Source organism: Bufo gargarizans, chromosome 2 (genome assembly GCF_014858855.1).
Source record: "Bufo gargarizans isolate SCDJY-AF-19 chromosome 2, ASM1485885v1, whole genome shotgun sequence".
Lineage (NCBI taxonomy): Eukaryota > Metazoa > Chordata > Amphibia > Anura > Bufonidae > Bufo > Bufo gargarizans.
The window spans coordinates 687,034,004-687,048,719 of NC_058081.1; the positions used below are offsets into that span (position 1 = coordinate 687,034,004).

Sequence of the window (14,716 nt, forward strand, 5' to 3'; positions counted from 1 at the left end):
TTTTAAAAGACGAAGTTATAGCTATATATAGAATATTCGTAAAATACACATATTAGCCTAGCCATAGTCATAGGAACGTTGCCTTATACTGTCAAAAGAAAAATCGCAATAAGCGAATAATTAAATCGTATATTATTCGCGATAAATAGGATAATGACGAATATTCAAATTCGACGAATATAAGACAAATATTCAATCGAATATTCGCAAAATATCGCGAAATCGAATATGGCACCTCCTGCTCATCACTACACACCACCAGGCCGGGCTTGAGGCTGACTGGCACAAACCACTCATTGGTCTGTTGTTCAAGGCCCATCCACAGCTCCTGCGCGGTGTGGGGTTTGTCCCCCAAACAGATACGATTTAAAACTGCCTGCTGTCGTTTACCCCCTGGCTGTGCTGAAGTTGGTGGTGAAGGTGTTACGCTGACCTGATGAGGAGCTGGTAGAGGATGAGGAAGCAGAGTAGGAGGAGGAAGCAGCAGGAGGCAAACTGAAGTGCCCTGCAATCCTTGGTAGTGGAAGGACATGCGCCAAACTGCTATCCGCCTCAGGCCCAGCCGCCACTGCATTTACCCAGTGTGCTGTTATGGAGTTATAACGGCCCTGACCGTGCTTACTGGTCCACGTATCTGTAGTCAGATGCACCTTGCCACAGATGGCGTTGCGCAATGCACACCTGATTTTGTCCCCTACTTGGTTGTGCAGGGAAGGGATGGCTCACCTGGAAAAGTAGTGGCGGATGGGCACGACATACTGTGGGACAGCCACCGCCATAAGGCCTTTAAAACTATCCATCTCCACCAGACGGAATAACAGCATTTCAAAGGCCAGTAATTTAGAAATGTTGGCTTCAGGGCCAGGGATCGCAGGTGGGTAGGGGGGTACTTCCTCTTCCTCTCCAGCATTTGGGAGATGGAGAGCTGAACGCTTCCTTGGGACATTGTGGAGATGCTTGGTGACCCAGGTGGTGGTGTTGCTGGCAGATCCTCTGTTTGAGGGGCGGCAGGTGGCACTGTCACTCCAGAGGTGGATGAAGAGGCCGAGACCGCAGCAGAAGAGGAAGCAGGAGGAGCCAGAGACCTTTCTTGGTTTTTGAGGTGTCTATTCCACTGCAGCTCAAGCTTTGCACTTAAATGCATGGTCATGCAGGTTGTGCTCAGGTTGAGAATGTTTATGCCTCGCTTCAGGCTCTGATTGCACAGCGTGCAAACCACTCGTGTCTTGTCGTCAGCACATTGTCTGAAGAACTGCCACGCCAGGGAACTCCTTGGAGCTGGCTTTGGTGTGCTTGGTCCCTTGCGGTGGTGGGCAGTAGCAGGCGTACTGTCTAGTAGACATCCGCTCCGCTTTTGCACCCTGCTCCCTCTTCTGCTGTGTTGGTGGCTCTGTGCGACCCCCGCCTCTTCCTCCGAACTACATAGGTCACTTCGCATGACCTTGATTCCATGTGGGGGAGGACCTCATCGTCCTCCATATCATCTTCCACCCAGTCTTCACCCCTGCCTTCCTTGTCGGTCTGCACACTTTCGAAAGCTCCAGCAGTTGGCACCTGTGTTTCGTCATCATCCGAGACGTGCTGCGATGGTCCTCCCATGTACTTATCTTGAAAGATAATTGGTTGGGCATCGGTGCACTCAATCTCTTCCACTTCTAGGACAGGGCTAGGTGGGTGGCCCTGGGAAACCCTGCTAACAGGGTTGGGGCTCAGACTGCTTGGCTGATTTGCAAGGGGGTAAGGTTAAAGACTGCTGGACATTGGCTGCAGATGCCAACTGTGGTCTTTCAGCAGGAGACTGGGTGGGAGACAATGTGAAAGGACTGGATCCACAGTCAGCAACCCAATCTACTATTGCCTGTACTTGTTCAGCCTCACCATTCGTAGAGCAGCATTAGGCCCGACCAAATACCGCTGCAGGTTCTGTCGCCTACTCGCACCTGAGGAAGGGGTTTCACTTGTGCGTGTAGCTGGCACAGAACGACCACGTCCTCTCCATGCAACAGAAGCTCCACCAGCAGCACCATGACCGGGGCCACATGCCTTATTTGACGCTCCCCTCATTATTTTCGAATTTAGGATCTTGCCCTAAAAGGGTGTTTAATTAATAGTAGAATAGAACGACAGTATGTAGAGGGTGTATCTCACATGGCTTAAACCAGACTAGGCCTCAATTAAATATTTCTTTGCCCAAAATGGCTGTATTTCAAATGGCTGTATTTCAAATCCCTGAATCAAACCCCTGTATGTAGAGGGTGTATCTCACACGGCCTGAACCAGTGTAGGCCTGAATTCAATATTGGTGCACCAAATGGCGGTATTTAAAATCTCTGAATGTAACCCAAATGTATTAAGGGTGTATCTCACAATGACATCTGCATCAAAGGCTGCCAACTAAATTTTTTGTGCCCAAACGAGTGTTCGTTTAACAACTGAATTTGACAGCAGTATATAAGCCTGTAATTTCACACGTGCTGATGCTGCAAGGCCTGAAAGTAGTGTTTTTTGGTCAAAAAAGTGTGTTTTGAAAACCCCGGAATATGATGGGTGTATTTTTACCTTAAATTACACACTAACTAATCCAGATGTTGTAGATTTCCAAAAAAGTCTTTTTTTGGTAACAGAATGTAACACTAAAAAAATTGGACTCCCTGAAGCGAAACACGTTGGACAGGTGAAGTGACACTGGGAAGGGGATCACTATCTTGTTTGATTAACTTTGTAACTTGCTGACTGTGATTGTATTTACGTTCTGTAAACCCTGCGCAGTACTGCTGTTACACTTGCAGGCTGTGTGCTTGCTTGATCCCTGCACATTTTCCTCACACCGGTGGTGTGCAGTGGACCAGGCACGTTCCAGCCTCCATTCAGTATTACCACATATAACTCTCTGCACTTGTATATGATTATTACTATCCCCTTCCCATGTGCTCTCCTCATATTCTTGCTACCACACTGGTTCATGTTTACTCCCCTTGCTATATGTATTCTTTAAGTGATATCTAATAAATTACATTTTGCTACGTTGTTGGACTCATGTGCTAATTTGTTGGGTATGCACACCAATTTTTTTTAGGTTTTGTTTCATGATGGAGGTGTTGTTGAATTTAATACTTGGAGATCTGGAAAATACCGTTTTCTGGTAAAAAAGTGTGTTTTTAAAACCCCAGAAAATGATGAGTGTATTTCTACCTTAAATTGCACACTGACTAATCCACAGTTGTAGTTTGCCCAAAAAAAATGTGATTTGCAATGTCCCAAAAGCTCAGATGCAGTGCTGGTGCCGCCCACTAACTAACAGAATTATAAAAGTTATATTTTTTTTAGTCAATGGCCTCAGGGCAGGGTAGATCGCTGAGTTCCCTGAAATCACCAGTCCAGCAGCATCCTCTCCCTACACTAGTAGCAGCAGAGTGACGTGCAGCGCTACGTGACTCCAGCTTATATCCAGCCTGGGTCACATGCTGCTCTGGCCAATCACAGCCATGCCATTAGTAGGCATGGCTGTAATGGCTTCTAAGGTCACACAGTTAAACGCTTGTTGATTGGCTGCTCTGCAGCCTTTCAAAAAGCGCCAAGAAAGCGCCGAACACCGAACCCAAACTTTTACGGAAATGTTTGGGTTCAGGTCCGGAGTCCAAAAATCCTAAAGTTCGGTACGAAGCCGAACCTTATAGTTCGGGTTCGCTCAACCCTAGTCAGCAGTGGCGTAACTACCAGGGAAGCAGGGGAAGCGGCTGCTTCGGGGCCCGTGCTGACAAGGGGCCCGGCGCCTAGCAGCGTGTGCGTGTGACTCTCAGATGATTGTTTAATAAAGCGGCTGCCCCTTCACATACATCGGGGGCCCCTTCACATACAGCGGGGGCCCCTTCACAATTCACATACAGTGCGGCACCCCCCCCCCCTGCCAGCATCTCTCTGGTCTAATTAGGCCCGCCTACTGACCTGACCTGAGGAGGAGGAGGGAGCGGCAGGCGGGAGAAACAGGCATGAAGAGGAGCTCCACGGAAGCAGCGCAGTGCACATGTGCAAATCAGTCACTGGGCTTTTGGGGGACAAACCTGAAAACTTTTCAGGTATGTCCCCACGTAGTGTTGTGCCTTGGGGCTATGTAGCAGGCAGCTTGTGCCCTTGGTTGCTGAGCTGAGCACTGTCTGCAGCCGACCAGTGCACAGCTTCCTGTGTGATCTGTTTGCAGTCAAAGATCGTGTCTGTGTTTAACCTGCTGAATCCCTGCACCCTTTTTCCCTCAGCTTCTGTCTCCTGCTTTGGACTCTCTGCCAGCCTGACCAAAAATGGTGAGTCTGTGCCCCCTGCCCTGTACTATGACCCCTGCCCTGTACTACGCCCCCTGCCCTGTACTGTGCCCCCTGCTCTGTGCCACAAGCCCTGTGCCCCTGGCCCTGTACTGTACCCCCTGCCCTGTGCCCCCTGCTCTGTGCCACAAGCCCTGTGCCCCTGGCCCTGTACTGTGCCCCCTGCTCTATGCCACAAGCCCTGAGCCCCCAGCCCCGTAGTGTGCCCCCTTCTCTATACTGCGGCCCCTGCCCTGTACTGTGCACCCTATGCTGTATTGTGCCCCCTGCCCTGTGTCCTATTCCCTGCTCTATGTCCCATTATAATACTGTGTAGGAGGCATATTACAGGAGTATAAGGAGGTACCCCTATACTTTGCCCTCTTATACTCTACACTGTGCCCCTGGTCATATATTGCACTGTGCCCCCTTATACTCTGTTATCCAGTCACTGTATGGCGGTGTTATCCAGTCACTGTATGGCGGTGTTATCCAGTCACTGTATGGCGGTGTTATCCAGTCACTGTATGGCAGTGTAAGGCTACTTTCACACTTGCGTTCGGAGCTGATCTGTCTGGTGTCTGCACAGACGGATCCCCTCATATAATGCAAACGATGGTATCCGTTCAGAACGGATCCGTCTGCATTATATTTCTGAAAAAAATCAAAGTCTAATTGTTAGTCAGACGGATCCATCCAGACTTTGCATTGAAAGTTAATGGGGGACGGATCCGTTTGAAATTGCACCATATTGTGTCAACATCAAACGGATCCATCCCCATTGACTTACATTGTAAGTCTGGACGGATCCGTTTGGCTCCGCACGGCCAGGCGGACACCAAAACGCTGCAAGCAGCGTTTGGGTGTCCGCCTCCTGAGCGGAACGGAGGCCAAGCAGAGCCAGACTGAGGCATTCTGAGCGGATCATTATCCACTCAGAATGCATTGGGGCTGGACGGATGCGTTCGGGGCCGCTTGTGAGAGCCTTCAAACGGAACTCACAAGCGGAGCCCCGAACGCTAGTGTGAAATTAGCCTTAACCAACCACTGTATGGTGCTGTTATCCAGTCATGATATGGTGTTTTAACGTTGCAGTGTTTGTTATCCAGTCATGGTATGAGCTATTATCCAATATGGTGGTATTTAGTCTCTGTATGTTGGTAATATATAGTCACTAAATTTATTATTATTCAGGGGTATAAATCATTTTTTGTTTTTTTCTAAAGGGAAGTGGAGATCTTGATGTTCCTCAACGCCATAGTCATGCTGAAGAACAGGCGGAGTAGTAAGTCTTAGAATTTTCAATATTAAAGAGCATGTGTAAGCATGATCAACCCTAGTAAACCATATTGCCTGGTAGGGTTGATCATGCTGAGTACTAGGATCTGTATTTTATGTTTATGCTAACTAGGTTCTCGGCCCTTGTCTGAGCCCCCTGACCTGTGCCCCCCTTGCGTCTGTCTACGTTCCACTGGTCTAGATCGTGAGTAGCCAAATGAGTGGGGTTTACACAGGAGGAGGGACTTGCAAAGCACCCGGGGGGCCCATACAAAAATTTGCTGTGGGGCCCAGTCACTTCTAGTTACGCCCCTGCTAGTCAACAATATCTATTCCTGGATAACTCCTTCAAGAATCGGTTAAATTCTGACAAGGGACAAATTGTGATGTCTGTGGTGTTCCTGATATGCTCTGCTGTGCTACATGGGGTTACACAGACCAGAGAGAGTGTCCATACTGACCACTGTCCACTTCCAAAAGTGCCTACAATGGGCATATCAGCATCAGAACTGGACCATAGAACAATGGAGGCAGACGGCCTGCTCTGATAGAAACATAGGAACATAGAATGTGTCGGCAGATAAGAACCATTTGGCCCATCTAGTCTGCCCAATATACTGAATACTATGAATAGTCCCTGGCCCTATCTTATATGAAGGATGGCCTTATGCCTATCCCATGCATGCTTAAACTCCTTCACTGTATTTGCAGCTACCACTTCTGCAGGAAGGCTATTCCATGCATCCACTACTCTCTCAGTAAAGTAATACTTCCTGATATTACTTTTAAACCTTTGCCCCTCTAATTTAAAACTATGTCCTCTTGTAGCAGTTTTTCTTCTTTTAAATATTCTCTCCTCTTTTACCTTGTTGATTCCCTTTATGTATTTAAAAGTTTCTATCATATCCCCTCTGTCTCGTCTTTCTTCCAAGCTATACATGTTAAGGTCCTTTAATCTTTCCTGGTAAGTTTTATCCTGCAATCCATGTACTAGTTTAGTAGCTCTTCTCTGAACTCTCTCCAAAGTATCAATATCCTTCTGGAGATATGGTCTCCAGTACTGCGCACAATACTCCAAATGAGGTCTCACTAGTGCTCTGTAGAGCGGCATGAGCACCTCCCTCTTTCTACTGGTAATGCCTCTCCCTATACACCCAAGCATTCTGCTAGCATTTCCTGCTGCTCTATGACATTGTCTGCCTACCTTTAAGTCTTCTGAAATAATGACCCCTAAATCCCTTTCCTCAGATACTGAGGTTAGGACTGTATCACTGATTTTATATTCTGCTCTTGGGTTTTTACGTCCCAGGTGCATTATCTTGCACTTATCAAAATTAATTTAGTTGCCAGATTTTTGACCATTCCTCTAGTTTTCCTGAGTCCTTTTACATTTGGTGTATCAACCCTGTTACAAATCTTTGTGTCATCAGCAAAAAGACACACCTTACCATCGAGGCCTTCTGCAATTTCGCTGATAAAGATATTAAACAATATTGGTCCCAGAACAGATCCCTGAGGTACCCCACTGGTAACAAGACCATGGTCTGAATATACTCCAATGACTGCAACCCTCTGTTGCCTGTCCCTCAGCCACTGCCTAATACAGTCAACAATATGGGAGTCCACGCACAAAGACTGCAATTTATTGATAAGCCTTCTATGTGGGACAGTATCAAAAGCCGTACTAAAGTCCAGATAAGCGATGTCTACTGCACCTCCGCCATCTATTATTTTAGTCACCCAATCAAAAAAATCTATAAGATTAGTTTGACATGATCTCCCTGAAGTAAACCCATGCTGTTTTTCATCTTTCAATCCATGGGATTTTAGATGTTCCACAATCCTCTCCTTGAGTATGGTTTCCATTAATTTCCCCACTATTGATGTCAGGCTTACTGGCCTATAGTTGCCTGATTCCTCCCTACTACCTTTCTTGTGAATGGGCACAACATTTGCTAATTTCCAATCTTCTGGGACGACTCCTGTTACCAGTGATTGGTTAAATAAATCTGTTAATGGTTTTGCTAGTTCACCGCTGAGCTCTTTTAATAGCTTTGGGTGTATCCCATCAGGCCCCTGTGACTTATTTGTATTAATTTTAGACAGCTGACTTAGAACCTCTTCCTCTGTAAAGACACATGCATCAAAAGATTCATTAGTCTTCTTTCCTGAGGTCCTTTTCCTTCATTTCCCTTTGTAAAAACTGAACAGAAGTATTCATTGAGGCAGTCAGCTAGTTCTTTATCTTCTTCCATATACCTTTCTTCTTTTGTTTTTAATTTGGTAATTCCTTGTTTAGTTTCCTTTTTCATTTATGTATCTGAAGAATGTCTTATCGCCTTTTTTCACTGACTGAGCTAATTTCTCTTCTGCCTGTGCTTTAGAAGCTCTTATAACTTGTTTGGCCTCTCTCTGCCTAATCTTATAAATTTGCCTGTCATCCTCTTTTTTATTTTTTTTTATAATTACTAAATGCTATCTTTTTGTTTTTAATGATTTTGGCCACTTCTGCTGAGTACCACAGTGGTCTCTTCCTTTTTTTGCTTTTACTGACAAGCCTAATGCAATTTTCTGTTGCCTTCAATAGTGCCACTTTTAAGTAGTCCCATTTCTCCTGGACTCCATTGAAACTGTTCCAATCTGATAGGGACTCGTATACCACTAATCTAATTTTAGAAAAGTCAGTTTTTCTAAAATCTAAAACTTTTGTTTTTGTGTGGTGTGACTCAGTCACTGTACTTATAGTAAACCACACTGACTGGTGATCACTAGATCCCAAGCTTTCCCCTACAGTAATATCAGATACCAAATTCCCATTTGTGAATACTAAATCTAAAATGGCCTCCTTCCGGGTTGGCTCCTCAACTACTTGCTGTAGAGATAATCCCAGTAGGGAATTTAGAATATCTGTACTCCTGGCAGAACTAGCTATTTTGGTTTTCCAGTTTACATCAGGAAGATTAAAGTCTCCCATAATGATAACTTCCCCCTTCAATGTCATTTTAGCTATTTCCTCAACTAGTAGATCATCTAATTCTTTGACTTGGCTAGGTGGTCTATATATCACACCTACACGAGTTACCTTATGATTATCAAGCTGCAAGGTAACCCAAACTGACTCTAAATTGGTCTCGCTAACTTGTATCAAATTAGATTTCATGCTATCTTTCACATACAGGGCCACCCCTCCCCCTTCTTGCCTTCTCTGTCTTTCCTATATAGAGAGAACCCTGGTATTGTTATATCCCAGTCATTACTCCCATTGAACCACGTCTCAGTAACAGCCACTAAATCTATATTCTCAGATGCCATTATAGCCTCAAGTTCATTGATCTTATTCCCTAAACTGCGAGCATTTGTAGACAAGAATCTGAGCTTGTCATTTCTTAACCTTTGTGCTACTGGCATCTTCTGGCATTGTTCCGGGGGGCAGTCGGACTGCTGGATTATCACTCTTTTGCCCCCCTTTCCTAGTTTAAATGCTCCTTAGCAAATACTTGGAACTGTTCACTGAGGACATTCGTTCCCTTGAGAGAAAGATGCAAACCATCTTTCTTGTACAGTTCTTTTCCATTCCAACGAGAGCTAACATGAGACACAAAGCCAAACCCTTGGTTCAGACACCATTCACCAAGCCATACATTGAATTCCTTAATGCGCATCTTCCTGTCATGCTGAAGGTTATGCACAGGCAAAACTGCAGAGAATGAAACAGTTGATGCAACCTCCCGTATATCATTTCCAAGTGTGTGAAAAGCTTCCTTCACCTTTGAAACCTCATTGCAAGCCAGATCATTTGTCCCAAGATGGACAATAACATCCACCTCCCTTTCCTGCTTTGCTTGCCTAACAATATTAAGGATCCGTCGTCTATCCCTGCTAGCGGTAGCACCAGGGAGACATCTCACAACACCATTTTCCTCAAACTTCACACCTCTTATGATGGAATCGCCCACCAACAGCTGCTTACTATCAGTCCTCACCTTCTCCTTTTTGTCTTTGGCTGCAGTCTTGCATACTTTAGGCATGGGAGATGATTGTTTCTCACCCACTGTGCTTGAGCCATCCTCCATGTTGCTCTTGCACTCTGAAAGTGCTGCAAATGAATTATGGAGAGCCACAGAATGTGGGACATGTCTTCTATCAACAACTCTCAGTCTACCAGAACCTACAGTAACCCATCTTCCATTTCTAGGGGGCCTCTGTGGCAGTGGCATTGCTGAGTTTGTTTAATGGTTAATTTGCAAATCTCAGATTTAAAAAAATGCAATTTCCTGCTGCATTATGGAGAGCTGTCTACAGATCAGACAGTATCCAAACCTCCGAAGAGTGGAACCTGAAATGAAAGCACAACAATTCCTGCACAGAACCAGGTCTGCCATTTTAAAGAGGGGAAAGATTTTAAACAAACAAATCTTACTTGTTTAAATGGTATCCACCTCCAGATCACCTTCTAAATATCTCCTGAATATCTCCAATGCACTTATAAAAATCAGCACTTTGAAAAAGCATCAAGATATAATTAGGCAAGCTAATACTATGTGGATATATTTACACACACTCCCATAAAAGCTCCTCCCCCAACTAAAAATGTAACACCTTAACCACCTATGCTCATTTGCAATCAGACAATAGTGATAACTTGTTTAACAAATTCCTTACCTGTTTTGAAACACAGGGTCTGAGTATCCACCAGAAACACAGCTCAAGTTCTATTTTGAAACACAGGGTCTGAGTATCCAGCAGAAACACAGCTCAAGTTCTGCTACAGTGGAAAAACTCTAAGTTAGTCTAAGATAGTCTCCTGAATATCTCCAATGCACTTATAAAAATCAGCACTTTGAAAAAGCAGCAAGCTATAATTTGAACGACATTACTTCATGTGGATGTCCATCCAACAAGTCCAATCCATGGAAGCCACACCTCAGAATTTACAGGACTTAAAGGGCCCGATGCTAATGCCAGATAACACAGGACATCTTCAGAGTTCTTGTGGAATCCATGTCTTGATAGTTTTGGTGGCACAAGGGAAACAACACAATACATCATGTCCCCAGATACTCAATATTCTTCACTTCACCTATTAGTTTTAATGGGAACATAAGTTTAAGGGGAACATAAAAATCTTGCTACTACAGCACATAGGAATATTGATGGGCATTTTGGGTGGCCACAGCACCGTAGGAGCCTCAGGGCAAAGACGGCCGGCCACCCAAAGCAACCTATTGAAATCTACCATTGGCTCTATTGATTGTAGGTCTACATATTACAGGACGGTAATGCTATACACACAGCTAAGGCTAGGTATGCAGCGTCCCTGCCACTCTCTGGTCTCTGGGGGGGGGGCTTTTTTCATTACTTTCAGGAAACTGACAGTAATATGACTGCCATTGTTAGGTACTGTAATCCTTTCACAAATATTTAACCTTTAAGTATGGATCAGGTAAGATAGAGTATTTTCAGATTTCATGGTTTGATCTACATGGTTTTACAAGAATTCTTTAGAAGCTGTAGAACTGGTTCCCTTATGCTCCCGCTAGGTATCTGTGTACACATTTGCACCTTGTACAAGCTGCAGTATAAAAGGGCTTCTCTCTCGAAAGCTTCCCTGCAGAGACATACAATGAGGTCGACTGGTGGTCCTGTAGGGGAAAAAGTAAGTACATCTCTGTAATATGCACTTATCTACTCGTCAGACATAGTTTTAAATCTCCATCCAGCTGTTCCTCCCTGTCGCGAGCTGTACAAATACAGCAAAAACAGCTAAACTCTGAGAGCCCCAACAGAGTCACTCATCATGACATGGCAAATCTAAGGAAGTCATGATTTATGTTATTGTCCTGTTTTACATAGACTTGTTGCAACCAGGTTTTATTCATATGACAGTCCCTTATCAGAGATACTTCTCCATATGACTTTTCTGCGCGATACACATTTTACACCTCCTTTCATAATCACAATTTATAACAGTTAAATGCTTTCCAAAAATTGGGCACATTTTCCAATATTCCACTCAACTTGATCTGTACCCCTACTCTCTAGTGGCAACATAGCAACTGTTTTAGCTGCTTCTATAGTACGTGCAACTTTGACTGTAGATAGATTTTCTATATTACACCTACTGATGCACTGACAATTTACTAATCCACTAATCCCACAAGAGAAGATCTAGTTAGGTATCACAGGTAGCTGCTATGATGGAAGCCTGGCTTTGGGGATTTGTCTTATGCATTACATAGCCCGGCCGGAGATGTAGCTAGGTTTCTATTCATGTGGGGCAAAACATTCAATTTGGCACCCTCCCCCTTTGGAAGCTTGAGGTAGTGTGGCCAATTATCATGCAGCAAAATCACACAAGCTTTATCAGAAGTTTTTGCAAAGAGGTTGTCAGGGTTTACTCTTTTTACAGGTGCAACACATTACAGATTAATGTAAAAACACAGTAAAGTGCATTCGAAAAGGCTTTAAACCATTTCACTTTGTTTTCACATTTCCTTATGTAGCTCCTTTTGCTAAATAAAAATATCCACTTTCCCATCATTCTACACTCACTACCCCATAATGAGAAATTGAAAACATAATTTTATAAAAGTTTTTGGTGAATTTAATGAAAAAGAAAAACGTTAAGTTTCATACGGGCATTATTATTCAGATCCTTGGCTGTGATACTTGACATTTAGCTTTAGGGGCCTCCCATTTCTCTAAATCATCTTTGAGATGTTTTAACACCTTGATTGGAATCAACCTGTGGGAAACTCAATTAATTGGTCTTGATTTGGAAAGATAGTCTAGTCTCACAGCTGACAATGAATATCAGAGCAAAAACCTAGCCATTAGGACGAAAGAACTGCCTGAGCTCAGGGATAGGATTGTGTGAAGGCACAGATCTGAAGAAGGGGACAGACATTCCCAAAAGCACTATTAACTATTAAATTGAAGAAATTTGGAACAACCAGGACTCCAACTAGAGCTACCTGCCCCACCAAACTAATAAATTGGGGGAGAAGGGCCTTGATAAGAGAGGTGACAATGAACCCATTGGTCACTCTGGCTAAGCTCCAAAGATCCTGTGTGCATATGAGAGAAACTTCTAAAATGTCAAACACCACTTGCAGCCTCCACCAATCTAAAAGACTCTCAGACTGTGAGAAACAAGATTCCCTGGTATGATAAAACCAAGATTAAACTTTTTGGCCTCAATTGTAAGCATCATGTCTGGAGGAAACCAGACACTGTCCTCAGTGAACAGATCAAAGTATTTGCTAAGGAGCATTTCAACTAGGAAAGAGGGGCAAAAGAGTGATAATCCAGCAGTCCGACTGCCCCCCGGAACAGAAGATGCCAGTAGCACAAAGGTTAAGAAATGACAAGCTCAGATTCTTGTTTACAAATGCTCGCAGTTTAGGGAATAAGATCAATGAACTTGAGGCTATAATAGCATCTGAGAATATAGATTTAGTGTCTGTTACTGAGGCGTGGTTCAATAGGAGTAATGACAGGTATATAACAATACCAGGGTTCTCTCTATATAGGAAAGACAGAGAAGGCAAGAAGGGGGATGGGTGGCCCTGTATGTGAAAGATAGCATAAAATCTAATCTAAGTTAGCGAGAACAATTAAGAGTCAGTTTGGGTTTCTGGAAAACCAAAATAGCTAGTTCTGCCAGGAGTACAGATATTCTAAATTCCCTTCTGGGATTATCTATACATCAAGTAGTTGAGGAGGCCATTTTAGATTTAGTATTCACAAATGGGAATTTGGTATCTGATATTACTGTAGGGGAAAGCTTGGGATCTAGTGATCACCAGTCAGTGTGGTTTACGATACGTACAGTGACTGAGTCACACCACACAAAAAACTAAAGTTTTAGATTTTAGAAAAACTGACTTTCCTAAAATTAGATTAGTGGTATACAAGTCCCTATCAGATTGGAACAGTTTCAATGGAGTCCAGGAGAAATGGGACTACTTAAAAGTGGCACTATTGAAGGCAACAGAAAATTGCATTAGGCTTGTCAGTAAAAGCCAAAAAAGGAAGAGACCACTGTGGTACTCAGCAGAAGTGGCCAAAATAAAAAAGATAACATTTAGTAATTATAAAAAAAAAAACGAGGGTGACAGGCAAATTTATAAGATTAGGCAGAGAGAGGCCAAACAAGTTATAAGAGCTTCTAAAGCGCAGGCAGAAGAGAAATTAGCTCAGTCAGTGAAAAAAGGCGATAAGCCATTCTTCAGATACATAAATGAAATTAGCAAACTAAAACAAGGAATTACCAAATTAAAAACAAAAGAAGGAAGGCATATGGAAGAAGATAAAGAACGAGCTGACTGCCTCAATGAATACTTCTGTTCAGTTTTTACAAAGGAAAATGAAGGAAAGGGACCTCAGTTAGGAAGGAAGACTAATGAATCTGTTGATGCATGTGTCTTTACAGAGGAAGAGGTTCTAAGTCAGCTGTCTAAAATTAATACAAATAAGTCACAGGGGCCTGATGGGATACACCCAAAGCTATTAAAAGAGCTTAGCTGTGAACTAGGCCCGTGGTGCTCGGGCTCAGACATGTCCTCCAAGCAGGTCATGTTGGCTAAATCTCAATTTTACACCAGTATGAGGGTTAGTAAGACCGCATAGTGCACCTGTCTTTGTTTTTGTTATGTTATTTTGACTGCTTATCACATCCACACAATTGCCATCCTGTGTAGGATGTCCATTGTGGTACTTGTGGTCCGCTGCAGGCATCCTCCATTGTATGCATTTTTTATGCACCACTGCATATGGGGTTGAGCACTTCCTGCTTTTTAATACCACACTAATTTGTAGTGTGTATAGGGAGAGGAATTACCAGTAGAAAGAGGGAGGTGCTCATGCAGCTCTACAGAGCACTAGTGAGACCTCATTTGGAGTATTGTGCTCAGTACTGGAGACCATATCTCCAGAAGGATATTGATACTTTGGAGAGAGTTCAGAGAAGAGCTACTAAACTAGTACATGGATTGCAGGACAAAACTTACCAGGAAAGATTAAAGGACCTTAACATGTATAGCTTGGAAGAAAGACGAGACAGAGGGGATATGATAGAAACTGCTAAATACATAAAGGGAATCAACAAGGTAAAAGAGGAGAGAATATTTAAAAGAAATAAA

The 14,716-nt window shown here is 43.6% G+C and overlaps 1 protein-coding gene across 1 annotated transcript in view; it reads left to right on the plus strand.

The window, feature by feature from the left end:
* The first annotated feature begins 3,996 nt into the window (after positions 1 to 3,996).
* The window catches only part of LOC122926309 (alpha-tectorin-like), a 62,288-nt gene continuing 51,568 nt past the window's right edge, over positions 3,997 to 14,716 (plus strand). Inside the window, exons 1-3 of the mRNA XM_044277682.1 lie at positions 3,997 to 4,076; positions 4,254 to 4,298; positions 5,522 to 5,580. The gene's annotated coding sequence lies outside the window, so the exon portion shown is untranslated. The remainder of the gene's footprint in view (positions 4,077 to 4,253; positions 4,299 to 5,521; positions 5,581 to 14,716) is intronic.